At 29.1% G+C, this 27,940-nt stretch overlaps 1 protein-coding gene across 1 annotated transcript in view; it reads left to right on the top strand.

Moving 5' to 3' along the window:
• LOC148229258 (uncharacterized) overlaps positions 1 to 27,940 on the top strand; it is a 309,266-nt gene that overhangs the window by 243,076 nt on the left and 38,250 nt on the right. The gene's annotated exons all lie outside the window — the stretch shown is intronic.

Raw genomic sequence — 27,940 nt, 5'->3', positions numbered from 1 at the left:
TATATAAATTATAAGCATCTTGAAAATGCATTATATTTTCTTAAGGTCGGAATAGCGTAGTCAAGTAAGATTCAGAGTAGAGATCCAGAGGTTTCTGGTTCATGCCATGACAGTAGCATCGATTTTTATATATATTATATAAAAATGCGTTATTCGATGCAAAGTGACATCTATAGATTTTAAATACAAATATTAATTAATAATTATTTATATAGATGTCACTAATTCCCAGACTAAAAAGTCTTGTAGGTGATACTTAATTGTATGATTGACTTAGCCAGTAGTACAGATTTACCTCGTTGTAATGCATAGGATCAGATTACAACAAAAAAAATATTTCACGATAATTAGTAGAAAATATTATATAAAAAGTAGTAATAAGAAATAAAATAAAAGTGCTGTATATTTCTTATAAATATACTATAAATTTCTCAAGGTTAAAAAAATCAATACCATTCCAATTTTTGTTACATCAAAATCATTAACGCTCTGATATTAAATTTATATATAATCCCAAAAATATATAAATATATACTATATATGATACTAAATAATGTAAAGAAGAGGTACAGATATAATTCAATATCTTATATACTATAAACCAGGATAAAATATAATATATTAGTAAGGGATTATAACACCCTTTTCAAATTTAACTTGCTATAGAATCGATGTGGTAAAAATATTAATTTTGAGTATTTTTTTTACATCATATTTTACTTATTGATTGATTAAGTTTATAATAAAATTAAAATAATTAGTTTATTTAATGTTTTATAAAATATACTCGGAATAAACGTGCTTAGTCACACTCTGTTAAAGGTGTGTTTTGACCCTTTGTTTTTTTTTATTTTCATACAATTTCTCCATTTTCAGTAATATATATCGTGTACGCTCTACCCGTTTTGGTATTAATTCTGATATCGCAGCGGGAGTTCGTTGTGATTTATATGTGCTTTTTGAGAGGGCAGAGATTTTATATATTTATTGTGCGAGCTCAATCTACCACTGGTGGCGATTAGGAAAATCCTTTGGTGTTTTTCCGTAAGAGCGATCCTTTCGTTTCGCATGCGAACTGCTCCGTAAATGATTGATTTCATTTGCGGTGGAATTGAGTCGTCACGCTTACAAAACCCTTTATAAAAATAAAATATTATGAAATTTCAATCATCTGTCCATGAACTTTAAAATTAAATTAACTCCACATAAAACATACAAAGACAGATGTTTCGAAATCTCCTATATCCATATAAGAGAAAATAAAAATCGGTAATAATGGGGGTTTCGCGTTTATTGTAATCGAAGATTTTTTATATGTAATATATATATAATACAAATTTAAAATATAATTTTCCTTAATTCGTAGCAAGAAGGTCTTCATTATATTTCCAAAACTATAATTTACTTCTGCGAAAGCATTGATTTATACTTTTTGGAATCGGATATGCGAGCTTGCACTTTTTAAATGCTAAAGTAATATACATAATATATAACTCATTGTTGTATACCTGGCAACATTAAAATTTTAATTATTTTTATTATCAAAACTAATAAATTTAAATTTAATAATAAAATACTTAGGGTTTAGTTTAAAATCATCGTCATTTTAATTATATATATATATATATTATTAACTATTTTTAAAACATTTTCAATGCAGTTAATTATATTATGATTTGCGAATATTACCTTTATTGTTTTTTATTTTCATGATATTAAAACGACTTAGTATTAAGTTACATATATCTGAAATTTTCATGGTCTTAAAATCTCTCTGAAAATATCTGGTTACTGCTTTAATGATTTTGTATTATATTATATAATACCTGCAATGCAGTCTTGTTTCTAATATATTATTTTCCATAGTATTTTTTCTCTCAGTTTGATCAAATTATTAAATTTAAATAGGGTCCATATTTTCAACATAATAAAAAAAGTCGTATGACTTTGAAATTTTGCATTGTAGAATACAGTACAGATAATTCTTATACAAGATTTATTGTTTGTAATAAATAATAAAAATGCTTTTCTTTGTGTGCTAAAGTATATTTTTCAATTTAACGCCATCTTGAAAGATAAATTGGGTCGTAAGCGGAAAAATAAACTTATGGGAAAACCTCTTGGATGTGTTTATTGAAAATACTTCGTAACATTCTCTAAGTAAATAAGAGGAGAGATAGAGAACGACATAGATTCGCAGATAAACAGACGCTTAATATCGTCGCTTATGACAAAGACGTTCATAAACAATAGATTTAGTAAATATTGTGCTTGGAATAGAAAAAAAAGCATTTTAGTGGATATTGATGAGATAAAAATAGAGAATAGGTATTAACCCTTTGCACTCGTATTTTTTTTTTTGGTTGGGGTAGCGCCAGCTCGTATTTAATTTCGAGACTTTTTTTATGTTCAATTTTTGGAAGTAAAAATGAAATAAAACATGTTTTGATTAATCTTTTTACAAATTAAAATTAATACAGCAAAAGATTGATAGTTTGTCAGTATTTTAGTTAAAAAAAAATTAAATAAATATTTAAAATATATTATAATTTAAATACTTTAATCGGAAAATAACTTTTTTTATTGTACTTTTTTAAATAATTTGTAAAACGTTAACCATGAAACTTAGAAAAGAATATATTATTAAAATGTGTTCACAAAGAATTGTACTTACTATTCACAAAAAATAAATGACATAGTATTAGGTATACATAGTATAGGAAGGTAAATGTAATGATGTTTTTAGATGATTTTTTGTCCATCGCAATCAAATGCGCGGTAAAACAAATAAATGAATTATTTAAAAAAAACAGCTGAGTAATGTAGCGGCAGGGGTTTATAACCATTAAGAAATTTGTAAATAGCTAGATCTCATATGAATTCTGAATAATTAAAATATTGGACTGTTTGTATTTTTTTTGCACCTATAGTTTATTATCTTGCGCAATGCGCTTATTATCTTGCGCATCGCGCTCGTTCTATAGCGTTTAGCGCTCATAACATCGATCAACAATTTGCGTTCATACAAAAAAATAATGGTTACAATAAAATTTAATCAAGATTAAAATTACAAAGAGCACAAGTTTTTTACTTGTTGTTTTTTTTTCTTAGTAAAACCTTAGTTTTTAGTTTTTTTAATTGTTATTTTTTCTTGGTAAATAGTTAATATATTCCCATTAACAAGTTTTAGACTTTTTAGAAAATCAGATTACAATAAACGTATTATAAAAAATAAAAAAATATACTGTTAGTTAAATAAAACATATATCAACATATAATAACGTTTAAAAACACATTTAATACGAAAAATTGTTATGCACCTTACAGTAAATAAAACACAAACAATATGCACATCAGCACATATGTTTTAAGCAAAAGGATACATTTTGACGATATAACCAATTATTTTTAAAAGCAAAATTTAACACTTTTGACGCTAAGTTGCAGATAATGAGATTCCAAATAAAGTAAAGCGAAGGTCCATATATAAAGGAGAATCTAGATTAGGAAATATGGTTCTAGGACACTAACCGCCTGGAAATATACCCCTTGGACAATAACCCCCCGTCAAAACCCCCCTGGACATTGACCCCCCGTGCAAATAACCCCCTGACAATTAACCCACAATGCAAATAATCCCCCTGACAATTAGCCCCCGCCACGTATAAAGATAATACAGATATTACTTAACACGTCTCGTGACGCTCTATTATACTTTTTTTTTTTTTTTATAAAAGTTTATTTCTTAAATAGACATAGGTAAAATAGCATACAGATATATTAAATGCACAATACTGGTTCATAACCATTTACATTGTTTACAAATTGTTAAGTTATACAATAACATAAAAAGAATAATAAATTATACGAGAATATACTAAATTAAAGGAAAAATACATAAAACCTTTTACAAATTTAAAAAAAAATCCAAAAAAAAAAAAAAAAATTTTTGGAAAAGAATGAAGCAGATGAGAAAAACAAATTATACAAAATACATAATATACAAAATAAAACACATACAAAGGTAAATAAACCTAGCCCTGTAGACCTGAAACTGATGACACTGTGATGAGCTTAACTGCATCAAAGCAATATGTGCTTAGGCATTTTATGTTTGTATTTAAATTTAAGTTTTGCTTTGTCGTAATCACCGATTCTTGAAATTAGTGGGTTTGCGTGGTCTCGCGAGATTTTTTTATAGTATTTTTCGGTTTGATAATAACAGTATTCTTTAATGGTAGGAATTAAATGTTTGGTGTGGAGTTTTTTAAGGTTAGTATAAAACGGTGTATTATAAATTATTTTTATGGCTTTATTTTGAATTACTTGAAGTTTATTAAAATTACTATTACTCGCGTTACTCCACACTGAACAAGCGTAAGTTAAAACAGGTCTGATTAATTGTCTATAGACTAGAATTTTATTTTTTATTGTAAGCGCACTTTTTCTATTAAATATTGATTTTAGAGCCGCAATGGCACCGAGCCCTTTCGACCGGAGTTCAGTTATATGTTTATTGAATTTTAGTCTGGAGTCCAGGTGTATACCCAGATATTTAACGCTCGCTCTCCATTCAATGTTATGCCCTTGTTCACTTTTAATGGGTGCAGGCAAGGGTTGTCTACGTTTAGTGAATATTATTGCTTCTGTTTTGTCTTGATTAATTTTAATTCTCCATTTCATAAAATATTTGTTTAAGTTTTCAAGGGATTTTTGAAGTTTAACTGCAATAGGTTTAAGACCATAAGAACTAGTAAGGATTGCAGTGTCGTCAGCGTACATTGAGAGTTTAGTATTTTTTAACATTGGAATATCATTAGTATATAGAATGAAGAGAAACGGGCCAAGTATACTTCCTTGAGGAACACCAGCTGGTATTTTACGCGGTGTCGAAAATGTATTATTTAGCGAAACAACATAGCTTCGATTCTTCAGGTAAGACCGTAACATGTGAATAATGTAATAGGGAGTTTCATATTTTAAAAGTTTATACATTAATCCATCATGCCATACTGTATCAAAAGCCTTTTCCATATCTAATAATAAAAGACCAGAACTTTTTTTCATATTAAAATCGGCAGATATGTGCTCTGTTAATCTATTAAGTTGATGCGTAGTCGAGTGATTTTCGCGGAAACCAAATTGCTCATTAATGAGTTTGCTATTAAGAGATTCCTTTAATCGAGATAATATAATTTTTTCAAATAATTTGCTAAATGAGGGAAGTAAACTTATCGGGCGGTAGTTAATTGGTATGTTATCTGCTTTGCCAGGTTTTTTTATCGGATGAATTTTTGCCGTTTTCCAGATTATTGGGAAATATCCAAAAGATAAGCATGAATTAAAAATGTTATTTAAGTACTTAAAGCAAACAAAAGGAAGGTTTTTAATCAATATATTCTCTAATTTATCTATACCTGGAGCCTTTCTATTTGATAATCGTTTAACAATACTAAGAATTTCTGATATGCCGACTTGGTTAATGGATTTTTTATCTATTGGAGTTTTACTAATATCTTTAATTGCCCGGTCTACTTTATTTTGGGTTTTTTGGGCAATGTAATTTTGCGTAAGTTGATAAGATGTAGAAAATGTCTCAGCTAAAATCTCGACCTTCTCCTGAGTCGTGTTAGCTACGTTGTTTCCGGTTTTTAAAGGTGGTATATTTGAGTTTTTATTTTTAAGCGATTTCGTCATTCTCCATAAGGAATTATCTCCCGGTTTCAAAGCTTTTAGTTTACGCGACCACGAAGCGTTTTTGATGTTTTGAATTTGAACGCGAATTTCATCAGTTAGTTTGTTAATTAGAGTTTTAAGTTGGGGCGATTTATTTTTGTGCCATTGCTTTCTCATATTATTTTTAATTTTAATACGTTTAATTATTTCTGGGGTGAGTTCTATGTTATTCCAAATATTTTTACGCGACGGAATTGATGATATTTTGGCCTGCTCGATCACGGATGTTAAGTAATGAATATCATCGTCAATAGTTTTAGTGTCATTTGAGGTATAATTCTGTCGTTTAATCAATACCCGAGACTCTACTATGCTTCTGAATCGCTTCCAATCAGCCTTTGCATAATTGAAAACGACCTCAGACACCATCTCGACCTCACGGTCCAACGTAAAGAATACTGGAAGGTGGTCCGAGGACAGAGCCTGGATGCAGTGCATGTTTGAAATCCGGGAATTACCCTTGACCAACGTTATGTCCAGAATTGACGGAGTCGTGTGGTTGGTAGGATAATGCGTTGGGGATTTCGGAAAATTTACAGTAGTGTCCGTATCGTGTAAATAATCAAAGATTAATCTACCGGATCGATTCGCACCGGGGCAATCCCAATGCATGTGTCTCGCGTTAAAGTCTCCAGTTAATATCACGGATTCTCCAAGACGAAACACATCATCAAGGTCACCTCGAAGCAACCTGTCACCGGGAGAACTATACCCCGCGACAATTATTATTAATTTATTATCGTGTTTAATTTGTATCGCGACAGTTTCAAGATTAGTCGTGTTTGTTGTAATGCGCGCGTGTTTAATTGATTTTTTTACAAATATCGCGACCCCTCCGCCTGGCCTTGAGAGACGGTCCCTCCGGAGGCAGACAAAGTTCGGTATAAAAACGTTGACGTGTGGTTTGAGGTAAGATTCGGTGATTACGACAATATCAATTTTGTACTCACTGATCAGCAGTTCCAGTTCTCCAGTTTTATTTCGGAATCCGCGTGAATTCCACGTCAAAACGTTGAGCCCCACCTTAGAAGAGCACATCGAGATATTCGACCATCATCAAGGCGATCTCCATTTTGCTGGCACACTTTCCAGCCTTGGTCCTGATTTCTTGAAGGACGAGCAACATCCTGCGTAGCTCTGAAGTTGGCATTGTGTCTGAGAGGGGCTCCTCAGGCTGCCTGGTTTGGGGACGTTGTGGCGCCTTGTTTATTGGTGCTGGTGCGGCGCCAACCTGGGCGTTCCATGAAGTGGCTGATGAGATCACTGCTGGGGTGGTTGAGGTTTTTACCAACGCTGGTTTCGTTGGTTTCAGTGCAGGAAATTGCGCTTGCTCGAGGTTGAATATGTTGTTCGGCTGCGACGAGTGAACAGTGGGAGTCGGTCTCTGTTGTCTCTTCTGAGTTTTCTGTAGGTATTCTAACCTACGAGGGCAGTCCTTAAAATTGGCCGGATGGTCTCCTCCACAACCAGTGCAGATGGCGGGTGCTTCTCGGTCCTTCTTAGAGCACTTAGAGTACTGACACATTGCCACTTCCCGTGTATCGCAACGAGAAGTTCGATGTTTGCTCTATTATACTTAATAAAACATATACTGACGCCATTACCAAAGTTTAGCTGTATTATACATACATATGTATCTAGCCTAATAATATTTTTTATTTTTTTTTAATACTCTTTATAACAATTTTGCTCGCACCGGTCACCGGTACAAAATATACAATACGTATATTTTCTTCGTAAATGTGTTAGTTTTATTGATATTTTAAAAATTCTGTATTTTGCTGAATGAAATAAATTAGTATTGATACTGATTATTCGTATTAAACATTATTTTATTAAAATAATGACCATTTATTATAAATAATAACAACTTATATAAAATACTTATCTCTATACGTGGCGGGGGTTAATCGTCAGGGGGGTTATTTACACGGGGGGTAAATTTTCAGGGGGCTATTTGTCAGGGGGTTATTTGCACAGGGGATTATTTGTACAGGGGGTTAATGTCCAGGGGAGTTTTGATGGGAGATATATCTATCCAGGGGGTATTTGTCCTGCGTTTACATGCACTTAGGATAGGAATATTTAAAATACGAAAAAGAAGGCCAAATTAAATTAGATATTTTTTAATATATTCACTGTCTATGGCAGAGGTCAGAAAATTACGGCCAAATCCAGCCCTCTGCTTATTTTAATCCGGGCTGCAAGTAATTTTTAGATTTGACATACAAAAAAATCAAAGTATGTGCTATAATAGAGCGGCCAACCGTCGAGTTAAGGAGCTAGCTAGGTATCACCTTATAAGGTGCTCCTATTGCTTTGTATTTCACCGTGACGTTATGCACTTTAAATTTGAAAGCATCTTCAGTGCCCACGTAACGCCTTTTGCAATACATTTGAATATTTGAGAGAAATTATAAAGCTCATTTTAATTTTGCTTCCTGGCCCGCTGAGCTTAAAATATTTACAATCTGGTCCGTCATAAAAAAGGTTTGCCGACCCCTGGTCTATGGTGTTACACGAGCAAAATAACCTTATCTATATTCTTCAGTCATATGTTTTACAGAGAGACATTCAAAACGCGTCATGGCGATTTTACAACTTTATATTTAGATTGTCTTGTATAACCGGAATGTCGTAGTCCTTAAGGCGTTGAACTGATATCCTAGAGACTATCGGTTCAGGTCCCGCAGAAAACTAAACATTTTAATATTAAGAATGCACTATTATTAAAATTAAGCCCTAACTGCTAAGCGACATCTATTGATTGTAAGCTGTTATTATAGTTAACAATATATAATAGATATCACTAATTTACAAACTGTGTTTTAAATCTTATCCAATTAAACGTGTAAGTGTTGATTATGTTGTGCATAAACGACTTTTAACAATAGTTTTTCAACGACGCATATTTGAGTCATCCACCTTTAGAGTGTTAAATATGGATAAATTTATATAAGTGTAATACAATCCTAAAACTCACTGAAAAAAATATGTTTTACAAGACTTTTAACCCTTTCACCGCGGATGACTTCTATAGGTGTCATCAAGAAAATCGCCAGTACTCATTAGACATTTAAAGGTGCCGTAAGCATTTGAGCCTAATAAAATGGCTTTTTAGTATAATTTAAGGCTGTAAATCAATTATTTGAACCATAATATTTTTAAAAATATGGCATGAATAGGTGCCCCCACATATTAACAAATTTCAAAATGGCGCTCAAAAATATCAGCTGTGGTGATAATATAAATGCAATTGGGGCCAGGCCCCACCCAATTTTTTCGTACATAAAAAAAAATAGGTGGGGCTGATAAAGTTTTATTATATTTTGTGAAAATGATCAAATTTTATATTTAGACAAATATTCTACAAGTTTTTCGTATGTATTTGCCCATTTGAGGCAGAAATGATAAATATTACATTGTTTTTTTTTGTGGGGATCTGTTTTGGATTGGCAGGCGTTTTTACACCTAGAGCGAACCAGCGTAGTTTGGCCTCGTGGCTTTATTTTTGAATTTTTAAGTTTTGAATTTATTAAAACAGTTTTTAAAAATATAAATAAATTGATCATAAAAAATTATTACATTAAAAGAAAATCCTAAAACTTGAAACTTCAAATACTTGAAAAATATTTAAAATTGGTAAAAATAGTCTTAGCATAAACGCATACTATTACTGTCACAGTAATAATATCACGGTCAATATCGAATTCATCATCACGTCCTTAAAAATTCAATATTATATCGTCATTCGTAATTATATGGATAATTTTTAAAAGAAAATCAATATATGTATTTATAAATAATTGAAACACAGATAACTAATTCTGTTTTACATCATTTAGTTATTTACTAGCTCGAAAATACATTAAATGTGTCGAGACTAATATTATCGTTTGAGTTGAGTACCCAGGTCGATAGTTGTCAATCGCTCATTTTATTAGTGCGAGCGAGTAAGCGAGCTCTGCTATCATAACGGCATCTCGCTCTTTTTTCCGACTTAAAATTTTTATTTTTATTTCATAACAGACACACAATATAAAGTAATAATTATGCACAATTATAGCATATGATCCCGTTTCATCCCATATCATAAAAATATAGACGCCCTTAGAAGGAAAAAATCAGTTTTAAAGCAATAATTGACAACCTAAATCTGTCAAGTCTAGCGCGATGCCGTCCTAACAGCGCGCGCTTTGACCATGTTCCGATGAAAAATTTTACAATAAACTTACACTTGTAAGTTTAAAATTATTGAGTTATTTGCATAAGTTAAAAATTCAATATTACTGAAATGTGTTTAACAGAAGTCTTTTTACTATTAACCCTTTGCACTCGTATTTTTTTTTTGGTTGGGGTAGCGCCAGCTCGTATTTAATTTCGAGACTTTTTTTATGTTCAATTTATGGAAGTAAAAATGAAATAAAACATGTTTTGATTAATCTTTTTACAAATTAAAATTAATACAGCGAAAGATTGATAGTTTGTCAGTATTTTAGTTAAAAAAAAATTAATTAAATATTTAAAATATATTTAATTTAAATACTTTAATCGGAAAATAACTTTTTTTATTGTACTTTTTTAAATAATTTGTAAAACGTTAACCATGAAACTTAGAAAAGAATAATTTATTAAAATGTGTTCACGAAGAATTGAACTTACTATTTACCAAAAATAAATGACATAGTATTAGGTATACATAGTATAGGAAGGTAAATGTAATGATGTTTTTAGATGATTTTTCGTCCATCGCAATCAAATGCGCGGTAAAACAAATAAATTAATTATTTAAAAAAACAGCTGAGTGCTGTAGCGGCAGGGGTTTATAACCATTAAGAAATTTGTAAATAGCTAGATGTCATATGAATTCTGAATAATTAAAATATTGGACTGTTTGTATTTTTTTTGCACCTATCGTTTATTATCTTGCGCAATGCGCTTATTATCTTGCGCATCGCGCTCGTTCTATAGCGTTTAGCGCTCATAACATCGATCAACAATTTGCGTTCATACAAAAAAATAATGGTTACAATAAAATTTAATCAAGATTAAAATTACAAAGAGCACAAGTTTTTTACTTGTTGTTTTTTTTTCTTAGTAAAACCTTAGTTTTTAGTTTTTTTAATTGTTGTTTTTTCTTGGTAAATAGTTAATATATTCCCATTAACAAGTTTTAGACTTTATAGAAAATCAGATTACAATAAACGTATTATAAAAAATAAAAAAATATACTGTTAGTTAATTAAAACATATATCAACATATAATAACGTTTAAAAACACATTTAATACGAAAAATTGTTATGCACCTTACAATAAATAAAACACAAACAATATGCACATCAGCACATATGTTTTAAGCAAAAGCATACATTTTGACGATATAACCAATGATTTTTAAAAGCAAAATTTAGCACTTTTGACGCTAAGTTGCCGATAATGAGATTCCAAATAAATTAAAGCGAAGGTCCATATATAAAGGAGAATCTAGATTAGGAAATATGGTTCTAGGACACTAACCGCCTGGAAATATACCCCTTGGACAATAACCCCCCGTCAAAACCCCCCTGGACATTGACCCCCCGTGCTAATAACCCCCTGACAATTAACCCACCATGCAAATAATCCCCCTGACAATTAACCCCCGCCACGTATAAAGATAATACAGATATTACTTAACACGTCTCGTGACGCTCTATTATACTTAATAAAACATATACTGACGCCATTACCAAAGTTTAGCTGTATTATACATACATATGTATCTAGCCTAATAATATTTTTTATTTTTTTTAATACTCTTTATAACAATTTTGCTCGCACCGGTCACCGGTACAAAATATACAATACGTATATTTTCTTCGTAAATGTGTTAGTTTTATTGATATTTTAAAAATTCTGTATTTTGCTGAATGAAATAAATTAGTATTGATACTGATTATTCGTATTAAACATTATTTTATTAAAATAATGACCATTTATTATAAATAATAACAACTTATATAAAATACTTATCTCTATACGTGGCGGGGGTTAATCGTCAGGGGGGTTATTTACACGGGGGGTTAATTTTCAGGGGGCTATTTGTCAGGGGGTTATTTGCACAGGGGATTATTTGTACAGGGGGTTAATGTCCAGAGGAGTTTTGATGGGAGATATATCTATCCAGGGGGTATTTGTCCTGCGTTTACATGCACTTAGGATAGAAATATTTAAAATACGAAAAAGAAGGCCAAATTAAATTAGATATTTTTTAATATATTCACTGCCTATGGCAGAGGTCAGAAAATTACGGCCAAATCCAGCCCTCTGCTTATTTTAATCCAGCCTGCAAGTAATTGTTAGACTTGACATATAAAAAAATCAAAGTATGTGCTATAATAGAGCGGCCAACCGTCGAGTTAAGGAGCTAGCTAGGTATCACCTTATAAGGTGCTCCTATTGCTTTGTATTTCACCGTGACGTTATGCACTTTAAATTTGACAGCATCTTCGGTGCCCACATAACGCCTTTTGCAATACATTTGAATATTTGAGAGAAATGATAAAGCTCATTTTAATTTTGCTTCCTGGCCCGCTGAGCTTAAAATATTTACAATCTGGTCCTTCACAAAAAAGGTTTGCCGACCCCTGGTCTATGGTGTTACACGAGCAAAATAACCTTGTCTATATTCTTCAGTCATATGTTTTACAGAGAGACATTCAAAACGCGTCATGGCGATTTTACAACTTTATATTTAGATTGTCTTGTATAACCGGAATGTCGTAGTCCTTAAGGCGTTGAACTGATATCCTAGAGACTATCGGTTCAGGTCCCGCAGCAAACTAAACATTTTAATATTAAGAATGCGCTATTATTAAAATTAAGCCCTAACTGCTAAGCGACATCTATTGATTGTAAGCTGTAATTATAGTTAACAATATATAATAGATATCACTAATTTACAAACTGTGTTTTAAATCTTATCCAATTAAACGTGTAAGTGTTGATTATGTTGTGCATAAACGACTTTTACCAATAGTTTTTCAATGACGCATATTTGAGTCATCCACCTTTAGAGTGTTAAATATGGATAAATTTATATAAGTGTAATACAATCCTAAAACTCACTGAAAAAAATATGTTTTACAAGACTTTTAACCCTTTCACCGCGGATGACTTCTATAGGTGTCATCAAGAAAATCGCCAGTACTCATTAGACATTTAAAGGTGGCGTAAGCATTTGAGCCTAATAAAATGGCTTTTTAGTATAATTTAAGGCTGTAAATCAATTATTTGAACCATAATATTTTTAAAAATATGGCATGAATAGGTGCCCCCACATATTAACAAATTTCGAAATGGCGCTCAAAAATATCAGCTGTGGTGATAATATAAATGCAATTGGGACCAGGCCCCACCCAATTTTTTCGTACATAAAAACAAATAGGTGGGGCTGGTAAAGTTTTATTATATTTTGTGAAAATGATCAAATTTTATATTTAGACAAATATTCTACAAGTTTTTCGTATGTATTTGCCCATTTGAGGCAGAAATGATAAATATTACATTGTTTTTTTTTGTGGGGATCTGTTTTGGATTGGCAGGCGTTTTTACACCTAGAGCGAACCAGCGTAGTTTGGCCTCGTGGCTTTATTTTTGAATTTTTAAGTTTTGAATTTATTAAAACAGTTCTAAAAATATAAATAAATTGATCATAAAAAATTTTTACATTAAAAGATTATCCTAAAACTTGAAACTTTAAATACTTGTACCAGATTTAAAATTGGTAAAAATAATCTTAGCATAAACGCATACTATTACTGTCACAGTAATAATATCACGGTTAATATCGAATTCATCGTCACGTCCTTAAAAATTCAATATTATATCGTCATTCGTAATTATATGGATAATTTTTAAAAGAAAATCAATATATGTATTTATAAATAATTAAAACACAGATTACTAATTCTGTTTTACATAATTTAGCTATTTACTAGCTCGAAAATATATTAAATGTGTCGAGACTAATATTATCGTTTGAGTTGAGTACCCAGGTCGATAGTTGTCAATCGCTCATGTTATTAGTGCGAGCGAGTAAGCGAGCTCTGCTAGCATAACGGCATCTCGCTCTTTCTTCCGTCTTAAAAAAAATATTTTTATTTCATAACAGACACACAATATAAAGTAATAATTATGCACAATTAGAGCATACGATCCCGTTTCATCCCATATCATAAAAATATAGATGCCCTTAGAAGGAAAAAATCAGTTGTAAGGCAATAATTGACAACCTAAATCTGTCAAGTCTAGCGCGATGCCGTCCTAACAGCGCGCGCTTTGACCATGTTCCGATGAAAAATTTTACAATAAACTTACACTTGTAAATTTAAGATTATTGAGTTATTTGCATAAGTTAAAAATTCAATATTACTGAAATGTGTTTAACAGAAGTCTTTTTACTATTATTAAATTTAAATTTTCAAAATTTGCTTGAACACAAAGCCAATAAATGCATTCAAAGTTTTGTCGACATATTGTCGACGTTCGAGTACAACGCTTGAAATACGATGTCGACACATAGTCGACTTACGAGCGCAAAGGGTTATTAAATTTAAATTTTCAAAATTTGCTTGCACACAAAGCCAATAAATGCATTCAAAGTTTTGTCGACATATTGTCGACGTTCGAGTACAACGCTTGAAATACGATGTCGACACATAGTCGACTTACGAGCGCAAAGGGTTAAAAATATTTTTTTAAAGATACATACTATTCATAATTCTTAAGATAATAAATTTTTTAAAAAATATATAAGAAATATTATATAATACAAGATCGTATCTAAGTTTAACGTTGTTTTTTATTTTAGAATTTTATTTTGAAAAATCTGCATCTCTCTCGACAAATAGCTCAAAGGCAAATTAACGTAACATAAAAAACAATTTTCTATAAAAAAAATATGACAAAGCTCGTAAAAAAAATTACGTTGTGAAATCTCTTTAGTATTTTATATTCAAATAAGATACTTTATATTACTTTGATATAATATATAATATGTTTAATTATATATGTATATATATATATGGATTTAATTTTGGCATAATAATTTATTCAATAACTTATTTACTTTTCCTAACGCATTTATTATGTGCTTGAAAAATTTTTTTTTTTATTCCTAACAATTAGAAACCTTCAACTCTATTTTTATTCTCATTATATACTAGCATTGTGTATTTTATCTCAAATTAGCGTCATTATTTTATACGACCGTTTTGTGCTGCTTTCATACACATGTGAAATAGAAATTCCCACCTCTCATAATGTAAATGATACTTATATATCATACCTCAAGGTCTAATAAAATAAAATATCTCAGGCAAACACGTTATGGGTTCAAAAAAAGTATAAAGGGATTTTTTTAGTAAAATGTAAAAAGTTTCTCGGTACATGTTACAATATGTACTTCTCGGTACATGATAAAAGGCATACTTGTGTATGTGGGCTTAGTTATAAGAGTGAGATCGCTTAAGTCTTCTATTACGATTGATTCCTTAATATTTGAAAAGGATCCTATACATATATATATAAAATAATATCTACTCTTTTTTATAAAATGAGGTAGTTGTACTTTTTTTGTTTCATGATTTGTTTTATAATACAATACATTAAATATTATTAAATTCTTAAAAGAAAATACCATAGCATTTCAATATGAAGAAAAATATATTTTGTATAAATAAAAGACATAAAAAATGTAATTTTATGCAAAGAATTTAATACAATTCTTGATTAAAAAGAAAAATTAAAATTAAAAGCAAAAGAGATATTCACATTTATTTTTGTAGCAATATTCATGAATCATAAAACGACTTTTATTCTCATTTCTACGTCATATTAGTCCGACAAACGTATAACATTTTGACATGGCTCGTTTTTTCTGCCATTAATTCGCATACGGTAAAAATTCCACACTTCGGCTTTATGTTTATTTCCTTGGTATGGAACGCTTCAATTTGCATAGTAATTCGTCCCATCGCACACATTACCGGACACAAAGGGGCGAAATAATTTTAACGGGGGTTGAAAAACGCTTTAACAAAGATTTGCGAGTGTGCCGTTGGAATTCAAGAGAATTTATTAAAAAAATAGGCAATAAAAATTATTTATTACACACGTTTGGATTTCACACGACCGCCAATGTGGCAATTCATGGTTATTGCGAAAAAATTGTGATACTGGATTGTTTTTATTTATGTAACATATATCAAAGCCAATCTTTGTGAAAGATAGAAAAAGCTTTTTTTATTAAAATTTATTGTCAATTTCTGAAAAGTATAGAAATATATTATATAAAATGTACCTAGAGATTTTTTCTACATTCATTATTTTCTGCTTTAGAGTCATACATAGCGACAATATTAGAATTTATTATTCAATATATATATATATATATATATATATATATATATATATATATATATATATATATATATATATATATATATATGTTTAATATATATAAAATATTTCTCGATTTAAAATTGTATACTTTCTTAACAAGGTAGAACATAAAAGCAGTGATGATAATTCATAATTACGGTTAACTTCAAAAGAGAAGTACAAAAGAGCATTTAAATCTAAGGATTTGTATAATTTACGCTCTTTATCGTATATTTTATCATTTTTGTAATATTACATAAAATCGAATAAGAAATAATGAATCATTATTATTGAATTATCTTAAGATTAAATTACAGAAATAATGTAAATCAGAGGTGATTAGTCTTTTGGTTCAAGGATTCGGACACAATAATCTCTCCTGGGATTTAGCGTGCTGGTAATTGATCACTACTCCTACGCCTGTCAAGATATCATTTGTAAGCCGTTTTTAGTATATTTTCTGCGCTAACGTGCGAAAAATCACCTGGGTTTAAAATTTCAACTCAAATAAAGTTTTATTTTTTATAAAAATACTATTTTCATCAAAGTTTTACTAGCATTTAAAAGTTACCCTTTGCTTTATAAGTTGGTTTCGAAAAAGACGTGATTAGGTCAAAGCATAAGATTCGAGCTTAAAACTTTGCCTTTTTACCTTTTGATTTAGAAAACCATAGTCGAATTTTTTTCTTCGAGGACGAGACACTTTTCTCTGACAGATATCTTTTAAAAGTTTAATGACGCGTACGAAAACGAAGCTGTTCAAAAGTCAAGAGAATAAATTATGCACAAAAGTTATTAAAACAATATTCTTGTAAGTTTTACGAAATTTATCATAAGAGATTATTCCCTTTAAATCATTCACACTACATTTACAAAATATAAAGAATAAGATATAATATAAATATGAAATTAAAGCAAATTTATGTAGCTTTAGAATTGATTGGCATCGCATTAAAATACTGCTTGCTACATTATCGCTAATCTAAATCACATTTCACTGGTCTGATGTGCTGAAAGTAATGTTAATACAATTTGTGCTGAAAGATATTGATTTTATCTTGACTCTGTCGTACATTTAGATGTATATATTTATCTCACAAATTTAATTAGTAAGATGCTCTAACATGAAAACGTATATTGAATAGAGAACTTTGCGCATAAACAATTTTTTTGGGTTATGAAATAAACTTTACATGAATTAATTTAAAGTTCAAACAACTAAATAATTAAATGTTAAGAGATTAACTAAAAAAAAATTAATAAAAAAATGTATTGAATTATCATAACTATAATTTTTTTACGATTTATAAATACAAATCTGCCTATCCCCAGCTTCGCCATTGCATAAATAATGCGGATAATGACTTAAATAAAGTATTTAATACTAGCCTATAAACATTGTATTTATATGTTTTTTTTTCATAAATATCATATAGTTAAAAAATAGACAGTTATTATTATTACAATACCTTAGTTATTATTAAATATAAAAGAACGATAAAATATTTTTTATCGATACAAAATGTGCATAAGATTCATTGAAAATTATTGAATGTTAAATAATTTCTATATTTATACCAAATACATAGTAAATCCGTAATTAGCTATATACCACAATATCCAGAAACGAACTTTTAAAACTCCAGCAAAATTAAGGTTTTGAAGTATTCTATATAATAAGAAGTGCTTCATAGTGTATTTTATACTGTTTATTTTGCTATGTTTCTAATATGCATTAAATATTTAATACATATTTTTAATTAAAAAATATACGACACGACAATAAATTAGCAAAATATAAATAATTCACAAAATGCTGAATCTTTGAGCTTATAATTTCAGAAGTTTATTTAAAAGGTTATTTGACAAAATATAAATTTAATTAATATAATAAGGTCAAAGCTTTTAATACAGTTGATATCAAAACAATACCTAGAATCACTTAAAAATGGACTTTAATGATATTTATTAGCATTTTCTAAGATATATTTTTATGCGTAAAATATATTATTATGTATTACAGAATATTTAATGAATTAATAAAACATAGAATCAAGTTAGGTCGTGCAAAATATTTTCTATTGATTTTTAGTTGTATTATTAGTTTATGAATAATAAAATATATAATATTAATGTAACTGATGACATAGAAGTCTGGTCTCTTACATATTATTTAGTAGTTGTTGACTGTGGTTATCCCATTGTAACGCATTAGACTAATGCCTGTGATGCTGTAACGAAAAAATTACAATAAATAAATAGATCCAACTAAAAATATTTAGTACGCATTTAAAATATTTTACACTGTCACTGAAAGCAGTACCACAAAATTAGTAATAATTTATCACTCCACTGATTTTAGTTTTTGTCAACAAATAATTTGTGTAGAATTATTTTAACAAATATATTTACACTGGCATTTAAATCTATTAACAAATAACAATATTTAATATTTAGCCCATCTCTTGCAGAAGTTCTCTGTGACCCAAAATTTACATTTTTTTTCCACCGTTGCTTTAACAATTATACAACGGGGACCCTACAATAACGATAATTTAAATCTACGTTAACCCAGAATGAGGTTTATCCGCACTGAGAGCTTAGGGGTGTAACGACACCCCTGCATAATTACGTATATTATATCCAATTTCCGCGCCTTCTTGGCAATTTTCCCCATACATATTTTCCAGATGTCGTCAACATTCGAGATCATTTGGCCGAATTTCACTCGCAACGCCAGGTGGGACATGTAACACATTGTTTTATGTTTCAAAGCATTCCTGCCATTACATTTTCGCGAAACGCTTGAAATTTCATGCAGCAGCTTTCAAAATGTCATGTACACATGTGAATTTTTGGTAGTTTATATTAACGGAATATACGTTATACAGCTTCGAATTTGTAACAAAATAAAAAACCCTTTCCGTTTTAACAATTCTCGATATTTCGATATAAATAATTTAATTTGTTGTTTTGTTCTATGATCTCGTGTAGTGTAGATTAACACTTTTATTTTTAAATTTAATAAAATTAGAGTATCTGTACATGATATTTTATGTATTGGAATAAAACATAAGTTGGACACCTTAAAAATATATGCATTATTAAATCATAAATATTTTACCTAACGATTCAATTAAATAAATTGACGGACCAAAATAAACTAAGAAAACCTAATAATATTATAAAATACTAGATCTATTTTACAATGATTAAAAATCCATGTCATTCACCCTCACATAGTTTATTGTATAATAATATTATTTTTCACGTGTAGTTGTACAAGGAATGCCAACATTGTGTTTTTAATTTTAATCAGGTGCTATAAATATCTTGTTATTTTCCTAATTCAAATATCTATGAGTTCATCTACATATATTCCATTCTCATAAATTTTTTATTAAAAAATTAAGGTAGATAAGAAGTTTGGGACAAAATTCCCAGATTTCTAAGTATATTTTTAAAGGCATTAATTTTTTATTAATTTTATAAGTTAAATGGAATATATATTTTATCAGTTTTTAGCGTAATCTTTCTGAAAGCATTTATTATATTTTATCTCTGTAATATAATTGTTAATTGCAGCAATGTTTTTTGTTTGCAATCAGATATTTTATAAATAATTATTGAGCCTGACGAACTTTAGTTATATATTATAGTACACATTAATTTATTCATAAAATAAAAAGTAATTTAAACTATATTGTTTACCTACATAAAATAAAATATTAAACAAGATTTATTATTGAAATATGTTTTTTATATTATTTTATATATATACATGTTTTTTAATCTAAGTAGAATGTAACGCAATATATTTTATGTAAATGTTAAAAGTTGTATAATACGTATTTTAAATATGCTTAAAATTAATTTTAATGATAAATATTATATTAACTTTATACCTCGCGTATATTTCTTGGAAATAAATTATATTTTTTATATTATGGATCGGAGTAATATATTTACCTATTATTTATATATTTATAATACTTACCAAGGTCGATAAAAAGCAAATTTTAATTATACAAAAATTATCTCTAACCCAAAACTGTAATATTTATAAGGCATACGTAATTCAAAATACACATCAAGTAATCAAAATGTGTGTTCGTACTATCCAATTATTAAAATATAATACTATTGCGCATTCTAGTTTGCGTACATAATTTCCTGCTGAGGTCAATTTATACGTAACGCCCCAAAACGCAATTTTGTCGAGCCCTGTTTCCTGGTTTGCCATTTCTGACTTTGATACACACACACAAACACAAGCTTTCCCGATCCAAACTATTAAAGTACCCATTCTTGTTACGATGCGACGACCCCGAAGCGCGATAACCCTTGACAGCGACAATTTCGTAAAATTTGGTCGTCGGGACAAAGAGGACTTACATAGTTGACTATCTTCAATGAAGATTTATCGCATGAGAGAAATTTTAAGTAAAAAATATATATTTTTTTTACATAGCTGCTATACAAAACTTGTAGAATAAAGGATGTTGTTATGCTCGATGTAGCAGGAAAGTGCTTATCTTGGAAATGATTTAAAGTACGGTTATTTGTTTGGATTTGAAATTTGCATAAAACAATAGGTAGAAATATTACAGTAGACAAATAATTCATAATTTAATATTTATAATTTAATAGTATACATTTTATATACATTAAGGATTTTGAGTAGATGCTGAACTGGTAAAAGAAAGAAGTGTTGTTCTGCTTAGGGCTGGTAGATCGCTAGCTTAGACTTCCGCTGATTCTCAGGGTCGGTTAACGAAGATAATAAATGCTCGCTGACCAATCAGTGTTAGTTCATTGTCTTTTATAAATCCAAGATTGCATATAGTTATAGTTAAAAATACTCTATAGTTTATATTTCAAAGATTTTTATTTATTTTTAATTTTTCTCTATAACATAACATGCATTGCCCCAGTGCGTTACGAACAGAGTAAATTAGTATTCATAGAGTTAAGCATTATTAAGAGTTAGTACCCAAACTTAAAAGTAATTATATTAATAATACCGAATCATACAAGGTCTAAAAAACGTTGACATCAATTTTATAAATTATAAAATATTAATGAAGCTTACAATTAATATAATACATGTAACTGTTGAAACTATTATGTAAATGTTATTTTTATTATCTTTGTGGCAAAATATTTTATATACGTAAAACAATTAATAACTGCGTAATCACCTAATATTATTTATTTTTAAATTAAATTTATGTTAGGTAAAATATTAGGTGCAAGCTATTAGTAAATTATTACATTTTTTATCAATGCCACTTCATGGAGTAACCGCATTAAAAATCTCATAATAATCACAGTTAATTAATGCTTGTAAGTTTAATTGAAAATTTGATGGGGCATAATCCATTAATGCTCCCGAATTAATTACATCACCCGCCGACTTGGGATAATTTGTGGGATTCACCCGGAATTTAATATGCCTTGATTAATTTCAATAAAAAACCTCTATATCCCTAAATTATTACAATATGGGCGCGTACGTAAAAATGTATATAGGTCAATTTGATTTTTATATCAAGGCAAAAAATGAGAGGAACAAAAAACAACAATGTGAGTTTTGATGCCACATTGTATGTATTCTCGCAATATTAGCAAAACCCGTACAAGTGTTTTTCGCCAGCATACCCTTTTTCCTGTTTGGTGTTTTTTTTTATTAGTATGAACACTTTACCAGAACCTTTTCCTGCAGGACGAATGAAAGCAGCGACAATAAGAATATGCAATATCCCGCTGGACCTTTTATCATTTGAGAATATTCAACTACTGTCCCCTTGTGATTTCAGAATAATGAAATAAATCAAACACGCATTGTTACATATTAATTTAAAACAATGTTTATATGTAAACATTTTATTTGTAATAAAATATAAGCTATTTATTTAACCATCAAATATTTTAATCAATAGCTTACGATAAATAACGTTAAAATATTATTTTTATTTTAATCTTAAATAATTTAGCTGATAATAATGTCCGTTTTATCATCTGTTACATAGACACACTTAAAAAAATACGAATAATACTCTCTCAACCTTAATTTTAATCTATTTTAAGAAACAGCGAGGGGAAAATATATATATATATATATATTCATACCTGCTTATCAGTAAGCTTTGATATATTGGTACTACTTATACCTTTTATTATAATTATATTTTTTCTAAATAAATATTTTTTTTTAAATATTTTAAGCGTAAACTGGTTGTATTTTTTTTGATCTCTAATAATACATATTGGAGTATATATCTATAGCATGTATGTATGTTTGAAACGATTCCTGTTGACGGTAAACAATAACCAAGCACTTAACCCGGATGACAGAATTAACCAAGCTGGTCAAAGGATCGTTGAGATTGAACCTTTGTCGATATTGGCAATTAGTCTTGAGTGTTGGAAGCCAACGAAAACCTCTAAACCCAATACCGAAGCTTCTCTTTGTGACAACACATTTACACCTGCAAAACACTTTTTTTTAAATAGGGATATTTTAAAATACAATTTGGATTGAAATTATGGTAATTAATAAATGTGCCTATGTGTACCTAATATTTATAAAAAAAAATAAAAATGTCATCTATTTCGACTTAACAAAAACGTTTTTTTTATTTTTGAAAGATAACATTATTTTGTATGTTTTCATGTTCATTATCATGATAAAATAATATTATATAAAGAGCTTAGAATAAATTTAAACTATTGTTATATAACATTAGACCGAGTTCATAATATGTATTATATTAAATTTCATCGTAAGGTATAAAAATAGAAAGCCTTGAATAAATAATATTTATAATAAAATAAAATATAATAACGCAAACAAAATACCCACACATCGTTTTGTATTTACAATATCGATCGAGTCTTATAAATATTTATTTTTAGACATTCTGGAACCTTTAGAACCAAACTCGCAGTTTTATCTGTATCTTAAATAATCCGAATCAATAATAAAAACAGTCTCTAATGCGAGAAATTCACTTGACAAAAGCGTCATGGCGTTAATGCCACATAATGAGATAAATATCAGGTCGTGGAACAAACAATAATACGTAGTTTACTACTGTCCTATTGAGAAAGATAAATCACTTCTACCGCACCCACCCTCAAAATGCCCTTTGCTCCCAAAAGTCTGACCTCTGAAATTTCGCTTTTCTTTTATGTCCTATTTCGTTGGCACGACTTGACCGAAAAAAAGTTCTAAAACAACAAAGGGACTAAGCGATACTAGGGAAAATATTCGAAAAGTCGTTCGATTTATTGTTTGGATGAGGGCAGTAAAATGCAGTAAAAAGTTGTAAGGGTAATAACGATACAAATGTATAAAAATATCAATATACATGATGTGTGGAGGCGTTGGTTTTTTTTTAAAGGATTATTTTTTTGTATAGCTTTAAAAGAATATTTAATACGTTCATGTCTACGATTTTATGTAAAATCCTATTGACCAGATTTCTCTCGCTATATAAAGTTTAGTCACATTGCGAGTTTTAAAAATCTGCATAATCCTCGCCTTTTGCCGGTTGAAAATTTCACAAAAAAAAGTTTCAAACCCGCCGGACCTGACCTTAATTGTCTTTTGATTATTCAAAACGATCCAGATTCAATTCTCGTACGATAAAATTGCGGGGGTAGCCAACCTTTGTGCTATCTTTGATTTTTATAAATGCGACATGGTCGATAAGCGAAAAATTAACGGAGCCCGACGAACGTTATTTACGTGGTTAAAGTTTGTCGAAACTTTAACGTCGATTAAAAACGAGCACAAAATAAATACTTTTTTATCGCTGGAAAAAATTCTCTTGCGAATTTAATATAAATAAGCTTATCATTTCGCATCATTATTAAAATGCCGTTCTTAAAGGAATCTAATAATATAACATAAATATTTACGACTTGGGTAAATAATTTAATTAATACGTACTGAAATATTTATTGCAAGAAAAATATTTTCTACGAAGGCTTGAACGAGTTTTGATTTAATAATATCAGATTTGTGTGGAATTTATAATGATTGCTTAAAATATACGCAAAAATACTTTTATAAATTATCTAATATTAATAAATATGTATTATATTAATTAATTGAGCAAAATAGATTTTTTTCTAATATTAAAATTATTTATATAATAAAACAGTTCTTAAAAAAAAAAATGCTTCGTAAAGAAAATTTTTAGAATTTGTTAACATATTCCTAGATCTTAGAAATATCATATAAAGCCATAAAAATATGTTTTATAGCAACTTTTTAGAACGACTGTATTGTTCAATATATTGTTAAATTAAAATATTATATAGTAAATTATTTTATGTTTTAAAAAATATTTTTTTTATGATTTTTTTACTTACTTTACTGTACTTTGTTACATGTTTAACTATAAGTGGATATAAAATAGTATTTATAGTATTTAACATGATAGCATAGCACGATTTTTTTAAAGAGATACTAATATTTATATTTCCTTGAAATACTGGATTTCAAAATTAAATTTAATACAGAAGATAAACAGAGACTTGGAAAATATTTGCATTGTATTTACAGCTATTACATGAAAATCGAATCAAATATTCGTGAAAAGATAGCTAATATCCCATGCACTTTGTGTCATTGAGGTGTCGATTTATGTCAGCGGCGAGATGGCAAATATTTAGATTTTTTCATCATCATTATTTTTAAGACATAATTTTCCTAATTGTGTTATTTTAGTGAAATAAAAATCCATTATCATACGATCTGTAATTTTTTTTATTAAATTTTCAGAAGTGCATAAACTTATTCCCCACATTTTATATTAATCCAAGCCACAAGGTAAACATTACATTTAAATACAAACTACATACGTTTTTGTATATGTATGTAGGAATTCATTCTTATTTTTAAAGCAAAATATTAAATTATTATATGAAATTTTGCTTGTGCTATCCTTGAATTTTTAATACAAATATTAAAAAAATACTTGATGGCAATTAGGAGATGATTGCGCGTTTATTTAAATATAAAAGAAAGATTCCTTGTACCTATAAACATGGTATATAATTACTCTTCTCCTCACCGCGTATCTCGCAAGTAATATTCTATAGGTGTAATTAACAAAAGAAAAGTTTAACTCGGCGTTACGAGGCGAATTCCCGAAAATTGCCAATTATACTATCCGGTAGTTAATAATATAAGTCGTGTGAATGTGTACCTATGTATGTATAACTTCGTCCCAATTTACGTCATTAATGGTTGTGGTACATATACACACATACCGGGCTTACAAGCGCATCCCGTAGATTCCACAGGGAGACGAGCTGCCTTAATTAATTTCCTCACGAAATGCTCCGACTAAGAGCATCGTGTCTTATCATGAACTAAACGTCCTAGATACGAAATGGACCTTTTAACGAAATTTTGTGTTCGCGTGTGCAAAAAACTGGAAAACCGACGCCGCGCTATCTAGATCGCATTAGCTTGACATTTAAAATGTCCTCAACTTGGAGTATTTTAATCTCAAATTTTGCTAGCTAGAAATTCTCTCAAAGATTACTCTTATTAAAAAAATCGCAAAAAGTAATATAGAGATATCTATAATAACATTTCTTTCGTGAATTAAGTGATTAATGAATTATTATTTATGAGGAATCTCATAGTGTAGTTACGTATGTATTAAAATATGACAACATATTAAACGCGAAAAAATAATTAAATTAATATATTACATAAAAAACACTGATATGAACTAAAATACATTTTTAAATTATTTTTATGTGTTTCATGAGACACATTTTTTTTAATTTGATAGGAAAATTATATTAATTATTATTTAGTGAAAACGTACAAAATCACTGTAATATTTAACTTTTGTGCATGCCTATATTAACATTTGACAATAATTGTAGACGTTTATGCCACCATGTACATATGAGCCATTGATTTTGAAAGTGGGGCAAGTCCATATTATGTTATTGTTGGATAAATGGTTTGCGTTTGAGCTTATTTTAAAATATTAGTAAGCCATAATAAACTTTTTTTATAATTTTTACGGTCTTTTTTTAAAAAAATTTCATATGCAATAATTATGGGTGGTAAATAAGGCAATAAGTCCATCAAATATTTATATTTCTCTTTAGTAAATGGCCTTGGTTTTCCATTTAAATATGGGATCCATTTAAGTAATATTTTATCAAAAATCTTTGGCCTACACCGCTTTGGCGATAAATCGATAGTTTTAAATTTTAAATTCCTTTCGATTAATGTTCTGTTATTCAATTTATACGGACATTTCTTAAAAATATTTTCAGCCAGTTAACAGTTTCTCCATCAATATTTTTGTTACTTTTCAAAATTGCCTTCTCCAAAAGTTTGATTGAATAAAGGTCTTCCCATTTCATTTCGTGTAGTAGAAATGGATTTTTCTTCATTGGAAATGTACAGTACATTGGTTTTTCGAGTAGCAATTTCTACAACACCAAAATCCCGATCATTTGGCAAGAATGTATGTCCAGATAATAAGAATTTATGGTCAATTTTATATATAATTGTTCTAAGCCGTCGCTTCCGCTTCCGGGCGCGCATAATTAAAAATGAAACATTGAATTTGCTTCAATTAATTTTCGAGACGCTGGTAATGCATTCGGTTGTTTCGACCAATAAAAAATAAGCATTTAAATATAAAACAAGATGGCCGACATCAACGTGACAACAGTTTTAAATATTTATAAATAAAATTTTGCTACGCGACAATTATTTTCATTTGTTCGATTTGACTGAATATAAATAACCAGATTGCAAATTAACTACGTGTGTTATAACTACGAAAATTAAATATATACATTACGTGTTGAGGATTAGAAGAATACGTTGATTAAACTAGATAAACAATCATAAACAATCTTCGTATTTGAATTCCCGTCGCCTGGCTCCAAAGCCGAAAAGTGAGTTTTTTCTTTTATAATACATACATAAACATTAACATTGCTTCGGATTTAATACACATATATATTTATGCTTTTAATAAAAAAAACGATATAAAACTGTTAATGAAAAAATCTTAACTAATCGACTGTTCTTGTGTTGTATTAATTTTTATTGCAAAAACAATGTAAAATCAACTAAAGCTACTTGTATCAAAACTCATTTTGCTTAAAACAAATTATTGTTTTTAAAGTATTAATTATATATGCATGCAGAGTTTTTTTTAAGCAAATAAGGTGCCGGACCTCACTTCTTGTCAAGTATTTTACTAAAAAAATAATTGTGAGCTGTAATATTATTTTTTAATATAAAAAAAATTACTGATTTACAGACTTTGATTTCAGTCTGGTGCCTCACCTCTAGCTTAGTAGTTGTTGACTGTAAAAACTTCATTGTAACGCATTGTTTACACTTGATTTTGATTTATTAAATAAATACTAGTGTTGCGGTTTTTTCTTTAATTATATTTTCATTTGACTCGTACTCGTACATAGCCTATATTATGTAGGCTAGGTATAAAATTTCTAAGCCAAAAAAATATATAAGTAAATAACGTAACGCCGTAGATTCCAAGTTACATAAAGCGTTTTTAATTAGGTCTAAATTCTTTACAATGACTGCCTCAACAAGTATGTCAGTAATTAACCTCCACGCAATGTTCCACTTTTCGAAAACGCAAATTTGTATACTTATACTATACAGTGTATATTCTTAATCAAAGTATTTTTCCGCTTTGTGAATGCAAGCAATCCAATCTCGACGAATTGTTAAACCTTTGCTAATTAACGCAG

Source organism: Plectrocnemia conspersa, unplaced genomic scaffold (genome assembly GCF_051122295.1).
Source record: "Plectrocnemia conspersa isolate PC_06_02 unplaced genomic scaffold, ASM5112229v1 ptg000011l, whole genome shotgun sequence".
NCBI lineage: Eukaryota > Metazoa > Arthropoda > Insecta > Trichoptera > Polycentropodidae > Plectrocnemia > Plectrocnemia conspersa.
The sequence above is the reverse complement of the archived record's forward strand: the minus strand, read 5'-3'. Positions and strand labels throughout refer to the sequence as shown.